This window comes from Globicephala melas, chromosome 16, assembly GCF_963455315.2.
Source record: "Globicephala melas chromosome 16, mGloMel1.2, whole genome shotgun sequence".
Lineage (NCBI taxonomy): Eukaryota > Metazoa > Chordata > Mammalia > Artiodactyla > Delphinidae > Globicephala > Globicephala melas.
The window spans coordinates 22,270,989-22,295,620 of NC_083329.1; positions in this window are offsets into that span (position 1 = coordinate 22,270,989).

A 24,632-nucleotide genomic window follows, 5' to 3' on the forward strand; every position below is an offset into this window, starting at 1 on the left:
AGAATACTATGCTTAGTGAAATAAGTCAGACAGAGAAAGACAAATACTGTATGATACAAATTATGTGGAATCTAAAAAAAAAAAAAAAAGTATATGCAGAACAGAAACAGACTCACAGATAGAGAAAACAAACTTGTGGTTACCAAAGGGGAGAAGGACTGAGGGGAGGGGCAAATTCGGGGTATGAAGATTAACAGATACAAGCTACTCTATATAAAATAGATATGTGATGAGGATACATTGCACAGGGAATTATACCCATTATCTTGTAATAACCTATAATGGAGAATAATCTGCAAAAATACTGAATCACTATGCTGTACACCTAAAACTAACACAATTCTGTAAATCAACTACAATTACAAAAAAAATAAAGGAGATAATGTTACAGGTGATACTGAAATGATGAGCAGCCTTTATCTAGAACAGGGGGAAAACAGTATAGGGGAAAGTCATTTCTGACAAAGTGATATTTTTGGAGATAATAAATATTAAGTGATGCTGGAAATGAGTCTAGAGAAAGAAGCAAAACTTTGGGTGTTATGTTTAGGACCTTGGCCTGTAGAAGTTTGACAAGAGGCTTTTTATTAGACACACTCATATCAGAGATGGCACATAATTACCATGTAATGGTATCAAGTGGTTGAGCATTTTGCCCTTCAACTCAGTTTGCTGTTGAGGGAACAAGACGTAATTTTTCCTCCTGTTGCAGTAGATAAGAGCTAACCTGCTTTTTGCAGTAATCACTCACAATCTCATCTCGGAAACAAAAGGATAATATTAATGGGTGGTATTTACCTTAGCTGAAGCTTCATGCAATTGGTGTAGAGACATCATAGTATGCACTAATGATGTCTACCAGCACAGCCCAGTCTATAGCTTAAAGGAACCTGTTCTATATAAAGACAGTAGAGCATGATGGTTAGGGACTTTAGAATATGGAGTCAGATGCCCAGGGTTAAATCTGAGCCCTGCCATGTTCTGTGTGACCTTTTGTAAATGACTTGATGTCTCTAAGCCTTGATTTGTTTTAAAAGTGTGGATGAGAATACACCTGCTTCTCTAATAGTACTGAGAATTAAATGACATAATATGCTATGATGAGTTGAATTGTGCCACCCACCCTCCCCCCAAAAGATATATTGAAGCCTTAACCTTCTCAGAATGTATCACCTTAGAATATGACCTTATTTGGAAATAGAGTTTTTACGGAGGTAATCAAGTCCAAATGAGTTCATTAGGGTGGCCCTTAATCTACTATGACTAGTGTCCTATAGAAAGGGGGAGATTTGGACACAGAGACAGACACACAAGGGAGAACAACCTATGAATGTAGGCAGAGATTGGGGTGAAGTGTCTTCAAGCCAAGGAACACTGAAGGTTTCTCTCAAACCACTAGAAGCTAAGGGAGAGGAAAGAAACATTCTCCCTCAGAGGGAACAAACCTTGCTGACACCTTGACCTTAGACTTGATCTTAGACTTGATCTTACTCTCCAGAACTGTGAGATAGTATGTTTATGTTGTTTAACCATCTAGTTTGTGGCATTTTGTTACAACAACCCTAGCAAACTGACCCATACACATAAACTCCCTGGTACATAGTAAATTCTCTACAGTTACTAGGTTTTCTTGTTGTTGTTAACACTGTTTTGTCACAGTCCTGGCTTTCGACTCAGATTCTGCCCTGTCCAACATTGTTTATTTGAGTGGGCCTTGTTCTATGAGTCAAGGGCTGGAAAACCAGAAGTTCTGTGCAGTATGTGATGGCAGATACCTCATAACTAAAAGTATAGGCAGAGCAATTCTGGAAGAATGGAACCACTATTGACCAGTCCAATGTAGGGTTGGAACGGTGACATGGCAGGCCAGCAGAGAAGAGCAGGGGCTTCAGAGATGAACACACTAGGCATGGCATCTTCAGAAAATGCAAACTAATCAACAAGTAAAACTCAAATACGAAAACCAAAACAACTTAATGATTTGATTATGGAGGAAGGGGAAATTGAGCATATAACGTTAAGAAAAATGTCTACTTACATGGTGGGTGTATATTTTTATTTCTCCTGAATTAAAAGTATCTACTAATTATATAGGAGTGACCATAACTAAAGAGAGTTACAACAAGAAGAAAAAGAGAATAGGAAAAAGGGGAGAAGAGGAGGAGAAAGAAAGAGGAGTGAGTTCGGAGACCAGCCCTGTATAAGTGGTGACTCTTTCTTCTACTGTGAATAAGGCATTTGAGCAGAATTTCTCAGAAAGGTGTGATGGAACCTTTATCAGTGCAGTTACTTCTCAAGGAGGGGCTCTTGCTTTGAGGTTTGTGAGCCCACTCACTCTGGACTTAACAGGGCTCTGTCCGTGCACCTGACCAATTGTAAAAGGGAGAAGGAAGAGAAAATAAGTAGGATATGTGTGTGTAGAGGGGGCAGTGGGGAGAAGTGATGAAAAGAGAAAGTAAGAAGGGGACAGACAGAGAAAATAAATAGAAAAATGAAAGACTAGACAGGCATTGGGATTCAGGACCCAGTTTCTATACACTAGCTCTATGACTTTGGACAAATTATTAACCTCTCTTAAGACTCTGCTTCCTCATCTACACAATGAAATTAATAATAGCACCTATCTCCTTGAGTTCTTATGGAGGTTAAATTAGCTAATATGCAAAACACATTGTTTTTATTACTGTATTACTGTGCTGTCATCCATTGAGATGAGACGATTAAATAAATTGTGGTACATCTAACCTATGATGTTGTTAAAAAGAATCTAGTAGAGCTTCATGTGCCAATAAGGCAGGAGGTCCAATATCAACAGGTAAGTATAAAAAACTGTAGAAGATAGTTCACAGTATCTGTTCATTTGCATGAAAAATAATGCATTTTATTGCATATTTTTATCTATGTAGATTATTTCTGCAAGAATGATGAAGAAATTGGTTATAATGCTTCCTCTATGGAAGTCATCTGAGATACCATAAACCGGAAGGGTCACATTTTACCATAGTCCTCTTTATTCTATTTGAAATTTTATCATTTTCATATATTTTAAAATTAAAAACAAAATTAAAAGAAAAAAATGAGGGTGAGAATAGCTCCTGTCCTGTAGGTAGAGAATATTAAATGAGATATACACATATGCATATGTTAATGTTGCACCTGGCCCTCCAGAGCATCATGGTTATTATCACAGTTGCCCTTCAATATCCACAGAGGATTGGTCTCAGGACCCCCTGTGGATGCCAAAATCCAGGTGTGCTCAAGTCCCATACATAAAATGGCATAGTATTGGCACATAACCTCTGCACATCTTTGCACATACTTTAATACCGTCTAGATCACTTAGAATACCTAATACAATGTAAATGCTATGTAAATAGTTTTGTTTGGGGGAATTTTCTGGAAAATTAAAAAATATATAGTTTTGATCCATGGTGGGTTGAATCCAGTTCTACAAGAGCACCCATTTTCATGCTATGAGGTTAGAAAGATATTAGAGAATTGGGTCTCTAGGTGCTCCTGAGATTCTCCACTAACAAGAGGTTTCCTGTCTCCATGGTTGACAGAAGTCTCCTATGTGGAGCTGTGATCCCAATCCATGTTTGGGTAGAAGTTTTCAATTTAAGGGGGAAATCCCAGAAGAGGAACGCGTGCGTTGGAGCTAGAAGTTTACAAGTGATTTTTTTTGTCCTCTAAACTAGAATGTTAAGGCAGATTCTCTAAAGACTTGGTTTGTTGCCATTAAGAAACCATCTAGCAAAACCAGAATCATTATGGATAGTTTGAAAGTGTTTAATTTATGCACTGGATAAAGTTCTGCTTTTTTTTCTAGTGTCAAATTAGAGCAGAAAAATGAGTCTTAAAAGGGCAATCCGCCACCAGGTGGCTACCTTAGGCTGTTCTCATCTTGACCCTTTTTTTTTTTTTTTTGCGGTACGCGGGCCTCTCACTGTTGTGGCCTCTTCCGTCGCGGAGCACAGGCTCTGTGGCCATGGCTTACGGGCCCAGCCGCTCCGCGGCATGTGGGATCTTCCCAGACTGGGGCACAAACCCGTGTCCCCTGCATCGGCAGGTGGACTCTCAACCACTGCACCATCAGGGAAGCCCAGACACCCTTTATATATGGATTTATTCAAGGAGCGACTATGAGTCAATCTATATCCCACTTAGTTTCAGCAGACTGGTGCTAGGAAACCTGTTTTGTTTTCTTCTGCTGTACCTAGACCAACACAAGGCTACCCTTAATTGGTGATTTTTGGGAAAGCAACTAGATAGAGCTCATCATTGGTTGAGCTGGTGATTCTGAGGCCATCTATTGGAAACGAGTTGAGAAAGTTGCCCTCCATAGAAAACTTGCTCTCATAGTACCATCGAACACCATGACCTGTAAAAGCAAACAAAACTCCTTAACACTGGGGAAAATACTTTTTTTTCTTAAATTTCTATGCTGTGTAGAGTTAAATGTGCTGCTGCAGTAGATATGGGTGTGGCTATGACATCTGCTTCACTTTGATGGGAAAATTCTCTCTATCTTGGCAAGACACCATACTCTAAGAGCACAGGAATCCTGTGGAAGAATGATAATTCTCTTTCCCTGGTTCCTTGGGTTCTTCTTTTATTGTGCTCTAGTTTTTAGTTGGTTAATTGTATTTTCCAACCTGCACATTGCATAGCAAATAGGAAGCCCATTTTAGTGTAAAAACATCTATCAGTTGTTGGTGAAACACTCAAGGCATTAGTTACCTTCGAACCAGAGCAAAGAATAATGGGTTTGATTTCTCCCTTTAGTTGCTTTGGGAAATAGATGCTGTGGCAAGATAACTATTAGATTTTTTATTTTCTCAAGGTTGTACAACTCAGATAACCTGAACTGTTTACCAGATGAGTCTATGTCTTTAAGTGTCAACTACAAAGTGAAACTAGTTGCTGAAATTGCAGCTTCAGGCTTGCTTAGTTCAATGCGCCTCTCAGAACCATATTTCCATGCATTTATTCATGCATGAATGTTTGTTTTCAACCAACATTTGTTGTTTTTTTTTTTTGTTTTTTTTTTTTTGCGGTACGTGGGCCTCTCACTGTTGTGGCCTCTCCCATTGCGGAGCACAGGCTCTGGACGCACAGACTCAGCGGCCATGGCTCACGGGCCCAGCCGCTCTGCGGCATGTGGGATCTTCCCGGACCGGGACACGAACCCGCGTCCCCTGCATCGGCAGGTGGACTCTCAACCACTGCACAACGAGGGAAGCCCCTTGCGCCACCAGAGAAGCCCACTCTTGAGTTTTAACTTCCACTTGGGCATAAGGATTAAGCTTTGTTGACCGAACAATCACTTGGGACACTTTAAAAGTAATGATTTCTGGGTTCTCTCCTCCATGAATTCTGATGTAGTAGGTGGAGGGAGGTCCAGGAATATGAATTTGTAACAAGCCACCCAGGCAGGTACAGGGTTTTCCTCCCCTGAATTTTTATTCCCCATCACTATACCCTTTGCTATCCTTCTACTAGCACACCCACGAGAGGCTGGAATTTTCAAAAAGAATTCTTTTAAATACCAAGCAACAACAGAAAAGGCATAAAAAAAAAAAAGACTCCTACAATTAGTTAAGCTTATGCAGCAAAAGGGCCTGTTGCTACTATAAGTACATACAATCTAGGCTTCAGACTTAGAACAGTTTTACGAGGTCATTCTTGGAATTCTTTCCCTCCGAGTAAATTTCCCTGGGAGACAGCTCACAGCTTATTTCCTGCACCTAAAAGTCTGTCAGTTGTTCATTATACCTCTAACTCATTTGAGCATAAACATTTATTTACTTTCAACTTTATTGTGCACTTGGAGTCCTTCAGCTCCATTTCAGTTTCCTAGTCAAAGGGATGCCCTCGTTCTTAGCTGAGTATAAAAGATGTATTAATAACTGAGATCAGCTGACACTCTATCCCCTGTACACAGTGAGGGACCTCTGCTGCACACTTTCTAATCATAGTGCCACAGGTTAGAGAGACCTTCAGTGTGAAATAATAATGCCTGTGACAGAGCCCTTGCACAGATACCATCCCAAGCATGAACATGCTGCATAATTGATTTTGTTGAAGAATCAATGAAGAAATACAGTCATTTTGAGTGATTCAGAGGTACTCGTGTCTTGGGATGCTGACATTGATATCTAGAAAGCCGAATGTGATCTCTTAACCCAGATCTTCCATCTGCCATCAGGAAAAGTGACTTTGTCAAGGTGCTATTTCATGAACTCATTGAAATAAGTTATCTCAAATTGTTAGCTTCTTGTGATCTCTTCAGAGAACGATTGATTAAATAGAACGTATTGGCATGGTAACCAGGCTACTCTCTCTCTTTGAGAAATCAGAAGTGTCAAAGTGATACTATGACATGGGCAGTTTGAGAATACATCGATTCCACAAACATTTTAGGAGGATTGTGATGTAAGACTTAGAGATAGAAGTGTTCAGTAAGAGCTTATAAGTGAGCCTTCACATAATACAGCAATAACTACACACGACTGAAAAAGCTGCATTGCTACTGCCATATATAAACGAGTAGACCTTTCGACTAAGTTTCAGGCACTGAGTGAGGACCTTTCTTCAAAGCGAGTGGGTCTGGAGAAGTAATTCAGTGATGTCAGATCTGAATGGAAAATGCAGTTATTAGATGAAAGTCTGCATTGTGTTGAAAAGTCCCCAGCTGCCCAACCAAGGCAGAGACCCGGGCAGGAAGATTTATAATCTCATTTTGGTTCAAAATCTTCAAGACAACACACACTTTTATGTTTGAAAATTTAGATCTCTGATATGGACAATGCAGTAGGGAAAACAGAGCCATGTGCCGCCTTTGTCTCTTTTAGTTTTCATTTTGTTGTCTCTGAGACTGTATTGTAAAGATGAATCAGATGGGCTCATTCTCCTGAGAAGGCTGCTCAATTAGGAGGATATGATAACCTTTGAAAAAGAAATATGAAATGCTGATGAGCCAACACAGAATTTAAGTATTGCCTCTGTACCAGCTCACAATATTGGTAACAAAAACAGTAATTATCATGGTATTTCAGAAAGCTGTTAGTCTCTGTGTGGGTGTGGAAAGTCAAACAGGAGAATGAACTTCCTCTTTTTGATTGACGTTTTGGAGGCAATTCTTACCCTTATCAGCCTAGATTTACACAAAAATATCTCTCTGAAAAATCATAAGCGAGATCCAAAAAATATGAACTCTGTTAAAATAAAAAAGCAAAACTAATTCAATGTATTTAGCTACTGCAAAATTATTCTTTCTGGCTCCATAGACACATACTAAAGACATATTAAAAATTGTTTGAAAAAGCAAAATAAAGTACATCTTTTCATCAGTATAAAAATATTAATATATTCTCAAAAATAATTCAACATTATTTACTGAGGATATTTTGGAGTAGGCACTGAAAATGGTGATAGGTTAATAAGGGTCAACAAGAGAGATATGATCCCTGCACCCTTGAAACTTACATCCACTAACATCAAATCTCTTCACATCTCCCCTTCTAGTTACTCCCTAGTCAGTCTCATCAGTCTCAAGGCTTTAATATCAAGTATAAAGTATTGACTCCCAAAATGTCTTTAGTCTGGACCTGTCCCTTGGACTTCAGATTCGTGTGTCTAACACCCTGATTGACAGCTTTACTGGAATGATTATTTGGTACCTCAAACTCTCTAAAATGGAACTTTTGTTCTTCTCTTACCACCAATGTCTCTGTCAATCAATTCTTCCTCTTTTCTTCAGCCACAAAATGCTAACTTCATTCTTCTGGTTGATCTTGCTAAAAAGCTTGTAGTCATCTGTAACTATTTATTCTCTCTCTTTCGCTCTCTCGAATTTACTTATATCCACTCTACAACGTATTCTATAAAGATAACCCTGAAATATATTCCTGGTTCCATGGCTTCTAAGTATCATCTCTATTATTATACTATACTAAGCCAGCAAGTTTCCTTTTCCGGAATATTGTAATCACTACCAATCGGTCTCAGCTTCCAATGTTGATCTTTATATTTTCCATAGAGCAGCCAGATGGGACATTTAAAAAATGTTAGATCTTGATACTGTCCTGCTCAAAACCCTTTAGTGATTATCTGTCTCATTCTAGGTTAAAAATCAAAGCCCTAATAATGACCTACATGGCCTGCCCATATCCCCACCCCCCAACTCTATCATAACATTTTGTTTGCTGTCCACATCCTTCCATTCTTTTCTCCCCCAGATTTTGCATTTGGTCTTCATTTGATTGGTATGTTCTTCCCCCACAGACACTTGCATAACTCTTCTTTCATTTTATTTAACTCTTTAAATTTCACTTTGTCAGAGTGGCCTTCCCTGACCCAGCTCTCAAGAACAACACATTCCCCCTCCGTACTCTGCTTTTAAATCTTTTTTTAATTTTTTTTTTTTTAAGCATTTCTCATACTTCTAATCATCTGTAATTACAGTTGATCCTCCATTATTCCAGCATTCAGTATTTGTAAATTCTCCTACTTGCTAAAATGTATTTGTGACCCCAGAATCAATGCTTGGAGCACTTTCACGGCCATTCACAGACTTGTGCAAAGTGGTGAAAAAGCCCGATGCAGACATTCCTCCCTGAGGTCGAACAAGGTGATGCTCTGCCCTCTTTGTTCAGCTCTCATGTGATGTACACGTCCTTTTTGCAGTCTGTTAGGGCCATGTATTTTCTCATTTTCTTTTTGTTACTCATTTTACTGTGTAAACCAGCTTAAGTGGGTCTTAGGGTTCCTAAGTGCGAGAAGGCTGTGATATGCTTTACAGAGGAAATACCTGTATTAGGTAAACTTTGTTCAGGTGTAAGTTAAAGTGTTGGCCCTGAGTTCAATGTTAATGAATTAGCAATATATGTTAAATAAGGTGCCTTTAAATAGAAACACACATAAAGCAACGCTGCGTATTACTTGTTTGATGAAAATGTTGTGACCAGAGGCTTGCAGGTACCTAACCTCTATTTCCTTCAGGATCAGTGGTTCTGGATTCACTAATTCAGTGTTTGTAAAGTGGTGACTTTATAAAACATAACTACTGTGATAATGAGAATTGATTGCATTTTGTTTTTCTATTTTTTTTATTTCTCCAATAAAACATAAACTTATGAGAACAAGAACTTAATGTTCACTATTATATAGCCAGTGCTTAGAGCAGTGCCGGACACATAATAGGTGCTCAATAAATATTTAATGACTTAATTAAAGGAAGAAAGATAATTCTATTGTGAGAGAAACACAATATGTTGGTAGTGTGAGAAATACAATAAGCTAGTTTAAAAAAACCCACAAAAGGTATGTTATGATACAGTCTCTGAAGGTGCTAAGCAGGGTGATGAGAGTAATTGACAGGCGGGGCTGCTGTCGTTTGATCTGAGACCTAAAAGGGAAGAATAAGACAGCAATGAGAAGCACTGATGAAACAGTATTCTAGGCAGAGAGAATAAGTGAAGACACATAGTGAATGGGATGGCAGCAGAGATTTAATAATAAAATGAGGATGGTGTGAGCAATAGGGATAGTGGTGCAGATAAGATAGAAGAAGTCGGCTGAGGCTAGACCAGGAAAGCATTCTGTATTTTAGATATTCTAAGAGAACTAGGAATCCATTGAAAGATTTTAAGCAATGTGAATTGATAAATCTGATTTACGTGCCAAAGAACAGAAAGATCAAGGAGAGACTGATTAGGCAAGTAATGGGCTCAATTTTTAGTTGCCGTATATTCTGTAGTTGCCAAACAACTATTCTGGGATGGCGTCATAGTTGCTTCCAGGACCTGTACAGGCTGTCATGGGCTGCTAGTTTGAGTTCTTACAAATGGACTTAAAGAACCTATATGGGAATTTCCAGTGGACAGCATGCAGCTTTGACCAAAGAACTGTTCTCCTTTGGGGAAGGTCCTCTTCTTCAACCAATTGTACAGATTTGGAAGAAAACAAAGAGACAAACTGGAGAGAAGGGAAATGCTTTTGAGGTCAGAATGGTCTGTCAAAGGAACTTTGGTGATCTGGAAATTAGGGAGTGGCAAACATTGTAATCAGACTTTTTCAATTTTGTTAGGGACAGTATGTTTTAAAATTCTGGACAGGGCTCAGTACTTAGAGTGTGCTGAATTTTTGATAGTTTTGAAGTGTGTATGTAAGGAAAAAAAACCTTTGCTTCTAATACTATATATCTCTAGATGTCTCTATTAAAGATTGACATTTAGGAATTAAAGAGTTTGAATTTTTGTTTGGTTAGCTCATTGTTGTTACTGTTGACAGAATCTCTAAGCCAGAAAGAGTCTCAGAGGTCATACTGCTCACTTCATTATTGCTAGAAAAGTTGCCAGTATTAGTAAGGTCTAAAAAGTTTAACTTATATGAAGGAAATCTGATTTCTAGTGGCCTCTCAGATCACTGTGTTGAGAAGGATGCTGATGCAGAATCTGCACTCAAAGAGTACTATGATCAACTACTCTAGGATTAGGAGGGGGTAACTATGTAATGTGTGAAATTTTGGTCATGCCTAAAGTAAGCTACTGTGGGAAAATAACCTCTGCTGGAAGAATATGATGTAATAAAATGAGTACAGGAATAATATCAAACAGATCTGGCTTCAAATCCTTGTTACATCCTTTTTATAACTACATGTGTTTTTAGAAGTACATAAACTTCACTGATTGTCTCTATCCAAGGAGGGTGGTGATATCTATCTTCCATGGGGCTCAAAAAAATACTGAATGTAAGTGCATAACTCATGGTGAAACTTGGTAAACATTAGCTCTCTTTAAATTTCCATTTCCTACTATCACTGGGGAAGATGATTTGTTTCAAGGGCTCAATGGTATTTTTAACATGATGCTCCCTTTATGGACCATCCTTAGAATTTTTTTTTTTTTTTTTTTTTTTTTGGCGGTACACGGACCTCTCACTGCTGTGGCCTCTCCCGTTGCGGAGCACAGGCTCCGGACGCACAGGCTCAGTGGCCATGGCTCACGGGCCCAGCCGCTCCATGACACATGGGATCTTCCTGGACCGGGGCACAAACCTGTGTCCCCTGCATCGGCAGGTGGACTCTCAACCACTGCGTCACCAGGGAAGCCCCCATCCTTAGAATTTAAGGCTTACTTCCGCTACTACCGTCATAGATTAATCAACAGACATTACATAAACTGAGTGGGGACAACAAGGGAGGGATGGAATGTTACTGTTCACCACACCTCTCATTAGTATCGAAGTCAGGAGACATTCAGGGACTGCCCTTCACTTTGTGTCAATTCTGGTCACACACCTCTAGAGTGCTCTAGCTCTCAATTTTTATCAAAAAGAGAGGCGTCTTATGAGTATAAAATAACAAACTTAATTCTCTCAGAGATATCTACTTTGAAATGGGTTTTCTGTGAGAAAATTTGTTAAAACAAAGATATAATTATTAAATGTAAGTATTTTAGGTGTTATAGGAAAGAAATCATATGTGCTTTTAATCTGGGTTAATATAAGGTCATGGCTGACCTTATATTCCATCATTCAGCATGTTTTTAATAAATATTTTCTGTGTACCAGGTATGGACTAAGCACTCTATAATTCTAGAAAGAAGACTGTGCCCTTTGTAATTACTAAGGGATAGAGAAAATCGGCAAGACTCAGATTCTGTTTGGTATTTGGCCAGTGGTTATCACAAAACTTAAATGGTGAGAATTATGGAAGTACTAAGACTTAGAAGATCCCCTTTAGCTGCAAAAATGATGGGAAAAGGCTTCAAGGCAAAGGCTGCGTTTGGAATTTGCCTTAATGACGGGAAGGATCTAAGTAGATAGGGGTTAAAGGAGAAGGGAAAGAATTTTATAGATAAGTAGAAATTTATGAAAATGTGCCCTGTATGTTCAGGAAGTGATACTGTGGCTGGATTTAGAGTATACGTGTGTATAGGATAGGCATGGACCAGATTACAGAAGGATTTAAATGCTGATGTTGGTGTTCATGATGGATTAAAAAAAATAATAGAGAATCATTAATTGATTTTGAAGAAGGAAGACTGCTAATAGAACAGGGTTTTAAGAGGAAAAAAACTAAAAAAAGAAGAATCTGGTATTTGTATATAAATTGCCCTGGAGTTGGGAAAAATAGACTAGGAATACCCCTTAAGGGGCTAGTATTAGGATAAGAAAGGAGCATGAAGGGCCTGAGTTAAGATACTGAGGGTTGGAATGTAAATGTGAGTTATATTGGGAAGGGAGACTAAATAAGATTTGTAAATTGTATTTATTTACATAAATAATTTAGATCTCTACTTGCATGTTAAATTAAGTCTTGGAGTGAATGTGCATGGATGTGCATGGACATTTTACTTGGGTGTGGAGCTACCACACTGGAAATGCACTACTGTTAACAAATTAAAACAACAACAAAACTTGTTGACATTTAAGATTTTCAATGTGGTTGAATTGTGAATAAGAAAAAATCTGCTTCCCATGTCTGAAACAGTACATTAAATAGATGTTACAGAGAAGGAATGAAAAAAGCTATCAGTCATCCATGTAAAATATGCCTGTCAAGAAAGTGTGCATTGGATGCCATTTTATCACATCTTCTCTACGTGTTTTTAGGTCAAGTGAAAGGATTTATCAGCTTGCGCTAAATTGCCAATTTTCAGATAATATATACCTCCAACTCAGATCATTTGAAAGGATTTATCTCCTGTAGAACACTACACACAAAGTGGTGTTGTTTTTCTTATGTGACTTTGCTTGCAGAGGAGCCATTAAATACACAAAACTATCGATTTTCTTGTTTCACAATTGCTTCCAAAGCTCTTAACTTGACCTTCTCCAGCCAAGGCCGACCATTTCACATTTGTCAGTAATCACATGCAGTTTAGAATATTTCACTCCAGCTGACTCTGTTTTCTCTTGCCTTCTTTGGATGACCAGGACTTGAGTTTGGACTAAAGGCAGAAAGAGTATGAGAAATAGTATCATACATCTGATACTGTTTACAGGACTATTATTTAAAGAATTTGGCGAGATTTTGTACTATGTTGAATCTTCAAATCCATGAGCACAGTATATGCTTTTATTTTGATCATCTTTGATTTTTTTATTTTATCAAAATTTTATAGTTTTTAGCATACTAGTTCTGTATATGTTTTCTTAGATATATAACAAAATATTTTAAAGCTATTTTAACTGATATCGTTTATTAAATATAAGTATATAATCATGCAGTGATAGTATGTAGAGATGTGATTGATTTTGTATGTTGACCTTGCAACTTCTGACCTTGCTAATCTTACTTATTAGTTTGAGGAATTTCTTTTTGGTAGATTTATTGGGATTTTCTAGGTAGGGAATAATGTCATCTGTGAATAGAGACACATTTCTTCCTTTTCAATTTGTATTTTTTTGTTAATTTACATTAAACAATACTATATTGTATATAGTTTTATTTATTTTTCTTGACTTATTGTTAAGCTAGAATTTCTAATATGAAGTTGATTAGGAATAGTGAGAGGAGACATTCTTGCCTTGATATTGATCCTAAAGAAAAAGCATTAAGAGTCAAGTATGATGTTAGCTATAAGTTTCATTTTTGCACAGATGCCCTTTTTCATTTTTTTAGGAATTTGATTTATAGTTTGCTGAAAATTTTTATCGCAGATATTGAATTTTGTTGAATGCTTTTTATGAATCAGTTGACATGGTCATGTGGTTTTTCTCCTTTAACTCATTAATATGGATTACATTGATTTTTCAAATGTTGAATAAGTCTTGCATTTTTGGATAAAACCTCCTTGGTTGTCATGTATTATTATTTTTATACGTTGCTAAATTTGATTCACTTATGTTTGATTGAGGACTTTGGCATCTATTTTCATTAAATATATTTTCCTGTATTTTTATTTTCTTGTCCTGTTTTGTCTGGTTTTAGTATCATTAATTATGGCCTCATTATACGAGTAGGGAATTGTTCCTTTTAGATTTTCTGGAAGAGTTTATGTAGATGTAATTTCTTATTTAGTGATTGGTAGAATTCACCAGTTAAACAATCTGGGCCTGAAGATTTCTATTTCAGAAGGATTTTAACTGTGAATTCAGTATATTTAATAATTAAAGGACTATTCAGGTTATTTTATTGTGTTTGAGAGGGCAATTTGTGATTTTCAAGGCATTGGATCTAAATTGTCAACTATATGTACATAGAGTTATTGTAGTATTCCCTCATTATGGTTTTAATACTTACAGGGTCTGTAGTAATAGTCACCCTTTCAATCCAGAGTAATTTTTATATATTTTTTCCCCTTGGTCAGTCTTGCTTGAGGTTTACCAATTTTGTTGGCTTTTTCAAGAATCTCTATTATTTTTCAATTTTCAATTTGATTAGTTTCTACTCTTTATCATTTATTTTCTTCTGCTTGTTTTGGGTTTATTTTGCTCTTTTGTTTTTCTTATTTCTTAAAGTGGAATCTGAGGCTTTTCTTTCAAAACAGTTTTTGGGGGCTTCCCTGGTGGCCCAGTGGTTGAGAGTCTGCCTGCCGATGCAGGGGCCACGGGTTTGTGCCCCGGTCCGGGAAGAGGCCACATGCTGCGGAGCGGCTAGGTCCGTGAGCCATGGCCACTGAGCCTGCGCGTCCAGAGCCTGTGCTCCGCAGCGGGAGAGGCCACAACAGTGAGAGGCCCGCGTACCACAAAAACAAAAACAGTTTTTGGTTCCCCTAGCTTTACTGGGGTATAATTAACAAATAGAAATTGTATTTATTCAAGTTGCACAACCTGATGTTTTGATATATGTATACATTGTGAAATAGTCACCATAATTAAACTAGTTAACATATCCATCACCTCAAATAGTTGCCTTTTTTGTGTGTGTTGAGAACACTTAAGATTTACACTCTTGTCAAATTTCAATTATACAATACATTATTAACTATAGTCACCATGCTGCACATTAGTACCCTATAATTCCTTCATCTTGTGTAACCAAAACTTTGTACGCTTTGGCCTACACCTCCCCATTTCCCCCACCTCTATTTAAATATAAACTTTATTGCTATAAATTTCTCCAGTGCACTGCTTTAGCAGCATCCCACAAAATTTTATGTGTTGTGCTTTCCTATTTGTTCAGTTAAAACTATTTTCTAATATTCCTTGATTTTCTCATTGACCTATGGGTTTTTGAGATGTATGTTGCTTAATTTCCAAATGTTTTCAGATTTTCCTTTTATTTTCTGATGACTAGATGAATTCTGTTATAGTCAGAAAATGTATTTTGTATAATTTCAAGTTTTTTACACTTGTTAAGTTTTATTTTATGGACCAGAATATAGTCCATTTTGGTGAATGTTTCATGTGCACTTGGAAACAATGTATATTCTACCATCATTGGTTGGAGTGTTCCATAAATACCGATTTGATCCAGTTGTTTGATGTTGCTCAGTTCTATGTTTGCTGACTTTTGTTTTTTTAATTTTTGGCTGCATTAGGTCTTTGTTGCTGCACACGGGCTTTCTCTAGTTGCTGTGAGTGGGGGTTTCTAATTGCAGTGGCTTATCTTGCGGTTGTGGACTCTAGGTGCGTGGGCTTCAGTAGTTGTGGCACGCAGGCTCAGTAGTTGTGGCTCACGGGCTTAGTTGCTCCACGGCATGTGGGATCTTCCTGGACCAGGGATCGAACCTGCGTCCCCTGCACTGGTGGCAGATTCTTAACCACTGCACCACCAGGGAAGTCCCATATGTGTGCTGACTTTCTATTTATTAGTTCTATTGATTATTGGGAGAGAAGTGTTGAAGTCTCCCAACTATAATTATAGATTTGTCTATTTTTCCCTTCAGTTCTTTCTATTTTTGAAACTCTTATTAGGTGACGTTGTCTTTTTGGAGAACCAACATTTTTATTATTATGCAGTGTTTCTCTTTGTCCCATTTAATTTCCTTTGTTCTAAAACCTACCTTGTCTGATATTAATATAGCCACTCTAGCTGTCTCCTTTAAATTTTACCGTTTATTTTTCTCATTTACTATTTATAATGTAAATATTTAAGGCTGTGTTTCTTTCATTGATTTCTGCTTTAACTGTTCAGAGACATTGTGTTTTCATTATTGCAATTAGTTTTTATTTATTAAAATTAGAAATTTTGTTTTTCTGTCATTCAATATTCAGTTTTAATTATATTGAATATTATTTTGAGAATGCCATTTCTATTTCTATTTTAGAAAATCTGTTAATGTTTTATTTTTTGAAAACTGTGTGGTCAATTTTAGTACATGTTTCACAGATATTTGAAACAATATTTTCTTATCAGTATTTATATATTTAGCAGAAGCTACTATTTGTCCATTTTCCCCCTTTTTTTTTTTTTTTTTGCCCTACGCGGGCCTCTCACTGTTGCGTCCTCTCTCATTGAGGAGCACAGGCTCCGGATGCACAGGCTCAGCAGCCATAGCTCATGGGCCCAGCCGCTCCGCAGCATGTGGGATCTTCCCGGACCGGGGCATGAACCCGTGTCCCCTGCATCGGCAGGCAGACTCTCAACCACTGTGCCACCAGGGAAGTCCCCCATTTTCCCCTGTTTTTATAATAGAACTTTTTGACAGGCCCAGGGCTTCTTAGAAAAAAGAAAATATGTTTAGCCTCCATGCAGCTATATGATGAAGTTCTGGCCAATATGATGTAAGCAGGTTATCTACCAACTAATAGGAACTTTCTACAGAGAGAGAGATGTCAGTCATTGCTGATCTGTTTTCCTCAGTTTTTCCATTTTACAGCTTGGAATATACATAAGATTGCTGGAATCCCATCTTGGATTGTGAGAATTAAAGTCACTCTTTTATGATAGTGGAGTAGAAAACCAGAGGAAATGTGGGTCCCTGAAAACTTTTTGAAACAAAATCACATACCAGGCTTGGATTGACAAACTATAAGTTTTTAAACGTAATAGACTTATTTTACTTAAAGTACGATGGTTTTAGGTTTTTTTAATCTACCTGACCTAATTCCAATTATATACTTATACTCATTTGTTTTTCTATGTCTTAATTTTAGTATATTTGATATGTGGTGATAGGCATCACTACCGTTAACTTCATGAATTTGTCTGCAATTTTTGTAGGTATCTGTTATCGCTTCCCTCTGTTTCCTTCACTTATTTATGAATGGTGGTATTATGTCTTATCATCCATAACAATTAGCTCTTCGTCACAAATCATTTAAAATATATTCCTTGTTCTCTCATTTAGCTTTGGCAGCTCCCTTTTCATCTCCTCCATTCTCTACTTGGGCCTTTGCCTTTGTCATAGACTACTGTAATTTTGGCTTATTTGATAGTCTATACTAGTTTAACATGGTTTCCCAGATTCCTCACTCATAAGTGAGAAGAGGAAGAGTTTGCTCAGAGGAAGTGCCTTGACTTTGAAGCCAGTTAGATGACTTTCCCTGTCACAGCGCTACAAATGAACTGTGATAAATCAAGGACACAGCTTAGAAGGAATTGTATCCCTCGTGTTGTGAAGACCTAGAAGAGTAGTTTTGCATGAGTTACTTTATTACTTTGCAGTAAAACACGTGCAACGTGTGACCTACGAATATTTTAGCCTTCTTCATAGGGCAATTACATTCAACTGAGGCCTTTATTTTTTTCCCCCATCAACTTACTTTTTAAGTTTTACAAGTATTTTTTTCATCTGTACTCAAACCCTATTAAAGTCTATGGGCTAGGGATCAGAATTGTACCAGTATTTAGCCAGGGGAACAAATAGCTAAACTCATAAATCCCAGAAACTTTCCAATGGTTAACATAATTGACTCTGAACACCAATAAGGTTACCCTATTTCAGGGAAAGATCCACCTTTCCAACTCACCCTCTAGGTGAATCTGTTGGACTGTAAATATAAGACTGTGAAAGAAAGAAATTAGAAATGAAAACCTATCATCACACAGAATACCAGCTTTGTAAAGATCCTAGTTAAACAGTCTCACACTTTTATTTTACTTGAATACAAATGGATAAAAAATAGAGAATTAGTGTATTTAAATATTATTGACCACAGTTTTACCATTTCTCCTCAAAGTGTCTGTATTGGTTTCCTATGGCTGCTGGAAGAATTTACCACAAAATGGAGAGCTTAAAAACAACAGAAATTTATTATCTCAAAGTTTTTGAGGCCAGAAGTCCAGACACAATGTATCAGAAGGATTGGTTCTTTCTGGAGTCTCTGAAGGACTGTCTGTTACATGCCTGTATCCTATGCTGGTGGCCAGCAATCCTTGGTATTCCTTGTGGTGTAACAGCATAACTTCTGCCTCTATCTTCACATGACCTTGCCCTTGGTATATCCCTGTCTCAAGTTTCCCTCTGCCTTTCTTTTTTTTATTATTTTTTTACTTTAAAAAGTATTATTTACTTTTGGCTGCATTGGGTCTTTGTTGCTGCTCGTAGGCTTTCTCTAGTTGCGGCGGGGGGCTACTCTTTGTTGGGGTGCATGGGTTTCTCATTGCAGTCGCTTCTCTTGTTGCAGAGCATAGGCTCTAGGTGTGCGGGCTTCAGTAGTTGTGTCAGGCGGGCTTCAGTAGTTGTGGCATGCGGGCTTCAGTAGTTGTGGCATGTGGGCTCAGTAGTTGTGGCTCACGGGTTTGGTGGCACCGCGGCATGTGGGATCTTCCTGGACAAGGGGTCGAACCCATGTCCCCTGCATTGGCAGGCGATTCTTAACCACTGTGCCACCAAGGAAGCCCTGCCTTTCTTTTATAAAGACATGTAAATGAGGATGATCTCAACCCAAGATCCTTAACATAATAACGTCTGCAAAGATACTTTTTCCAAACAAAATTGCATTTGTAGATTTTGGAGGTTAGGATGTGGGCATAACTTTCAGGGGGGTCACTGTTCAACTCATTCAATGTGCATCATACATTTGGTTATTTACATCTAGGTTATTAATATTTAGGTGATTCATTTTCACATTAAGAAGCTATAGGAAAAGTCCTGGGACGAGAACAGGATGTCTTCCATACAACCAAGGGGGAAAGGTACAAGATGGAGCATTCATAGTAGGGAAGATATGCTCTCTAAACACAGACCTCACACTGTGTGTTATCAGCTCCTATGTGTATTTCCTCAGAATATTGCCACTCTTATGGTACAGAGAGAATATGGGAATTATATTTCATGCAAAGAAATTACTTTACACAAAATCATTATTTTCACTCTAGGATTTCAGTGTAACATAATACTTTCAAAAATAGCTGTTGATTAAAAACAGGTAAGGGTACACGGGTAAAATAAGTGTTCAAAGTCTGAATGATCTACTGTCTAAGGTGTTAATGGAGTTCGTTGAAAAACTTATTGAACCACTGCTGATGGTTATTTATGAAAATTTACTGAGACCTGGGAAATGACAGAATTGAATGCCAACGTTGCATCAATTTTCCAGGACAGAAAGAATCACTATCATGGTAATTATGGTTCAGTGAATGTAACTTAAATCCTTTAATAATGGGACAACTATTAAAAAATAACCTGTAAAAAACCTCTCAAAGGTAACAAAATCATGAACAATAAATAGAATTGGTTTATAAGGGAAAAAACTGTGACAGATGGGATTTAACAGCTGTTTGATAGGATTACCAAATTAATAGACTATGGAAAGGAAGTGATGGTAATGTTTTAATTTTATTATATGTGATAGTCTCTAGTGAAATTTACATCAATTCATATTTTCTGGAAAATGAGTAGCGCCTTGTGGGTTGAAAACTACTTAAAGTCTCAAACAGTAAAAAATCAACAACAAAGTCTCTAGTTTGGGAATGAGTAGAATATTCTGATCCATTTGGGTTTAAAGTGAAGCTGAATTTTAATAACTCATTTGAAATCTCCAAGAGACATGTAACACATGTATGCATACCAATGAGACCAGCAAACAATGGCCATTTTTCCTTTTATTATTTTTTTTTAATTTAAAGAAAAGTAGGAAGGTGATAGAATTTGAAAGTAAAGTGATCTAGTATCTAAAGGTAATAAGACACATGATTTGAACTTGGGCTTCAATTCAGCTCTGACTACTGTATTCAGTCTAAGAGGCTCTCTGATGTTTGTTTTCCTTCCTTTCAAAAAAGAGATATTTTTAAAAGGTATTTCCTTATTTTAGGGTGTTTGATTCTTAAGAGTGGTTCCCTTGGGACTATTTTATCCAACAGAGAGGAAAGAGGTTTTTAAGTTTGAAAAGATATGAAATATACTGTTGCGAATTAAGGATTTGGATAGAAGAAAAATGAAATAGGATCAAAGACCTGTTGAATTAGAATTGAGAAAGAATTGTGTCAAAAGTATTGCATAAAAGATAGTATAGCATTAAGAATAATATTTACCATGTATTTTAAAAGACATTATAAAATTATAAGATAAATTAACTAAAAATGGAAATGAAAGTTTTGTATATAGCATGTACTTAGCTATGTAAACAGTATGCAGAAAAATGTTCAGGAAGTAACTTAAAATTATCATCATTGTGTGTTAGAACTATTAATGATCTCATTTTGTGTGTGTGCTGACTTTTTCAAATTTTCCACAATAAAAATGCAATATGGCATTAATCAACCTTCTGAAGAAACATAATTTTATGTGTACCAATAAAGTTTCCTTGGAATAGGACATAAAACTGGGGGAGTTAAGAGCATGCCATTTTTAAGTAGTATGTGATAGGAGCTTTATATACATTATTTCCTTTAATCTTTAAAACAATCTTTTGAGATAGTTGTCAGTTCTAATTGTCCCTTTGCAATATGGCTTTGGGTCTTGGATAACACATTGATTGAAAGACGCCAAATGAATAAATCAAAGACAGTTTAGAAAAGAGGAGAATGATTAACGAGCTTCAGGTACTGATTTATGATGTGAGACAGAGTTTATAGAGAGTTCTGTCAGGCATAAATGTGGTCAAGAAGAGATAAAGTAAGGACAGAAAATGACACAATTATTTAAAGTGTATAGAGCAGGTAAAATTGGTGGAAGGTACTGAATTATAACAGGATAGTGAAACATAAAAAAAATTCCACTGTGGACTCATATCTGATTCTAATGAGGGCCAAAAATAACAAATATTTGGTATTTTAAAATTAATACTTGTCAGCAAAGCTTTCGTTTTGTAATAGCAAGAGAAACTGGAGAAATCCTAAGAACAGGTGTGAAAATACAGAAATCAGAGTAATTTTCATTGGGGCACAAATTAAAAATGGGAGATGGTTCTTAATAATGGATCAAAGCAATGGATGCTAAATTCATTAGAAGATAACCTGATAGGGACCATTATAAATGATGCCTCAGACTGATTATAATGCCTCATTATAAATGATGCCTCAGTATACTTAAGGCTATTTATCAGGCTTAAGGGCACAAAAAACGAGTCAATCAGAAATTATGTGTCACTGGTTGAAATGTAATAGGTAACATACTTAACCACCTATGAAGTGTTCTTGCCAAAAAAATCAAACTTGAATCTGATCATGCTTCTAGATTTAACGTTCAGTTCCAAGCAATATAGGAAACAAAGGAACATGGTGATGCAAATAAGAAAAATCCACAAAATAACAGAGAACAAAATTCCAGCTTCTTTAATATATCAATTGCAAGGAAATAAAAAGCAGGAAGAGAAACATGTTGATTAAAAGACAAGTTAGAGGGAAAATGCTAATTGCTGTTTAGAATGTGAAGCAACAGGAACTCTTCATTAATTGCTGGTGGAATTCAAAATGTTAGGTCCATTTTGGAAGACAGCTTGTCATTTTCTTACAAAGCTAAGTAAAGTCTTACTATATTATGCAGTAATTGTGCTAACAGGTATTTACCCAACTGATTTGAAAATACCTGCACACATAAAACTGCATGCAATGTTAATAATAGCTTTAGTTGTGATTGCCAAAAACTGAAGTTAATTAAGATGCCTTTCAGTAGTTGAATGCATAAACAAACTTTGGTACATTGATACAATGAAGTTTTCAGTGATATAACTTAATAGCTCATTTATTTTTGTAGTGACATGGATGAATATTAGATGCATATTTCTAAATGAAAGAAGGCAGTGTAAAATTACATACCATATGATTATAATTATCTGACATCCTGGAAAAGACAAAACTGTGTATACAGTTTAAAAACAATCAGTGGTTGTCAGGAATTTGGGAGGAGGAAGGAAGACAATAGGTGAAAAGCTGAGGACTTTTTAGGTTGGTTAAATGTTCTGTATGATACCATATACAGACCTATGACAGTATGCATTTGTCAAATCTCATTGAACTCTGTGTCACAAAGAATAAATTTTAATGTACACAAATTAAGCAAATCATTTAAGGAGTGGGAGAATTCCATGATGAAATGCAAGATGTGACAGACCAATCTAACTTTATTACAAATGTATGAACAACTCACTGAAGAGGGTAGGGAAAAAAAGATGCTAACATAAGTAACTTTTGAAATTAATGGAGTTTGTAAAAACAAAGCAAGAAAAGCCCATACTGTAGAACTATATGCCAGTTGATAAAGTTGTTTCCCATAGGGATACAGGTTAACAAATCTTATACTCCAATACGTGTACACTGGAAATGAATAATTAAATAAATGGCTGGCAGATAAAGTGAGCCAGGTTTCTCGCTGCTGGAGTGAGTTTACAGATAAGGGAGATGGCTAGAATGATTCATGTGGTAATGAATTAGAGTTGGAGACATCAATATGAAATTATATTTAGCTTAGTATAGATAAAAATGTTTACAGAGAAAATATGATAGATAAATAGATATGTGAATGTACGTGAGTAATACACACAAGTATGTTTTCTTTGCTCTGTCAGCTGAGAAGGCTTAAAACAAGACCAAAAGACAACCCTCAGAATGGGAGAAAATATTTGCAAATGAAGTAACTGACAAAGGATTAATCTCAAAAATTTACAAGCAGCTCATGCAGCTGAATATCAAAAAAGTAAACAACCCAATCCAAAAATTGGCAGAAGACCTAAATAGACATTTCTCCAAAGAAGATATACAGACTGCCAACAAACACACTAAAGAATGCTCAACATCATTAAGCATTAGAGAAATGCAAATCAAAACTACAATGAGATATCATCTCACACCAGTCAGAATGGCCATCATCAAAAAATCTTGAAACAATAAATGCTGGAGAGGGTGTGGAGAAAAGGGAACACTCTTGCACTGCTGGTGGGAATGTGAATTGGTACAGCCACTATGGACAACAGTATGGAGGTTCCTTAAAAAACTAAAAATTGAGCTACCATATGACCCAGCAATCCCACTACTAGACATATACCCTGAGAAAACCATAATTCAAAGAGAGTCATGTACCAAAATGTTCATTGCAGCTCTATTTACAATAGCCAGGAGATGGACGCAACCTAAGTGTCCGTCATCGGATGAATGGATAAAGAAGATGTGGCACATATATACAATGGAATATTACTCAGCCATAAAATGAAACGAAATTGAGCTATTTGTAATGAGGTGGATGGACCTAGAGTCTGTCATACAGAGTGAAGTAAGTCAGAAAGAGAAAGACAAATACTGTATGCTAACACATATATATGGAATTTAAGGGAAAAAAATGTCATGAAGAACCTAGGGGTAAGACGGGAATAAAGACACAGACCTACTAGAGAATGGACTTGAGGATATGGGGAGGGGAAAGGGTAAGCTGTGACAAAGTGAGAGAGTGGCATGGACATACATACACTACCAAACGTAAAATAGATAGCCAGTGGGAAGCAGCCGCATAGCACAGGGAGATCAGCTCGGTGCTTTGTGACCACCTAGAGGGGTGGTATAGGGAGGGTGGGAGGGAGGGAGACGCAAGAGAGAAGAGATATGGGAACATGTATTTTTATAACTGATTCACTTTGTTATAAAGCAGAAACTAACATACCATTGTAAAGCAATTATACTCCAATAAAGATGTGAAAAAAAAATGATATCCCAGTTACAGTGAGCACACCTAGTACCCAGATTTTGGTTTCTAATAACATTCTCCAATAAAAGGAACCAAGATCCTTAAAGAATTGCTGATTTTAGGACTGCAGTAAGAAATATACATGATAAGGCTAGAGAACTTACATTGCCTGAAAGTAAGTACTTAAAAATCTTATAAATAATTTACACTAATGAGGGCATGTCACAGGAACACAGAAGGCTGTTGAAAGAGCTACGCCAAGGGCTATACCTAAAAAACTTTGAGCAACAAAATGAAGTTGTATTGAATTATAAACACAAAACAAAACGTTCATGAGTTCATACTTGTATAAATAAACAATTGAATGCATACATAAATGGAGGAGAAATGAAACCTGTACCATGCAAAAGAATTCCAAATAGTTATGTGGATATTCTGCCCTCAAGAAGATGGAGAATAATTGCCCAGTCCTTAAGTGTGGGCTGCACGTAAGTGCTTCCCTTCCAAATAGTGCTGTATGGAAAAAGCTGGGGGCAAGGGGAGAATAACTTCATAGTGGAGAAACCTGACAAACACTACCTCAGCAAGGTGATAAAAGTCAACATTAACAGTGATAAGCCATGGAGATAGTATAAACCTTTGGTATGATGGGATGAGAATGGCACCTTATCTCTGTGA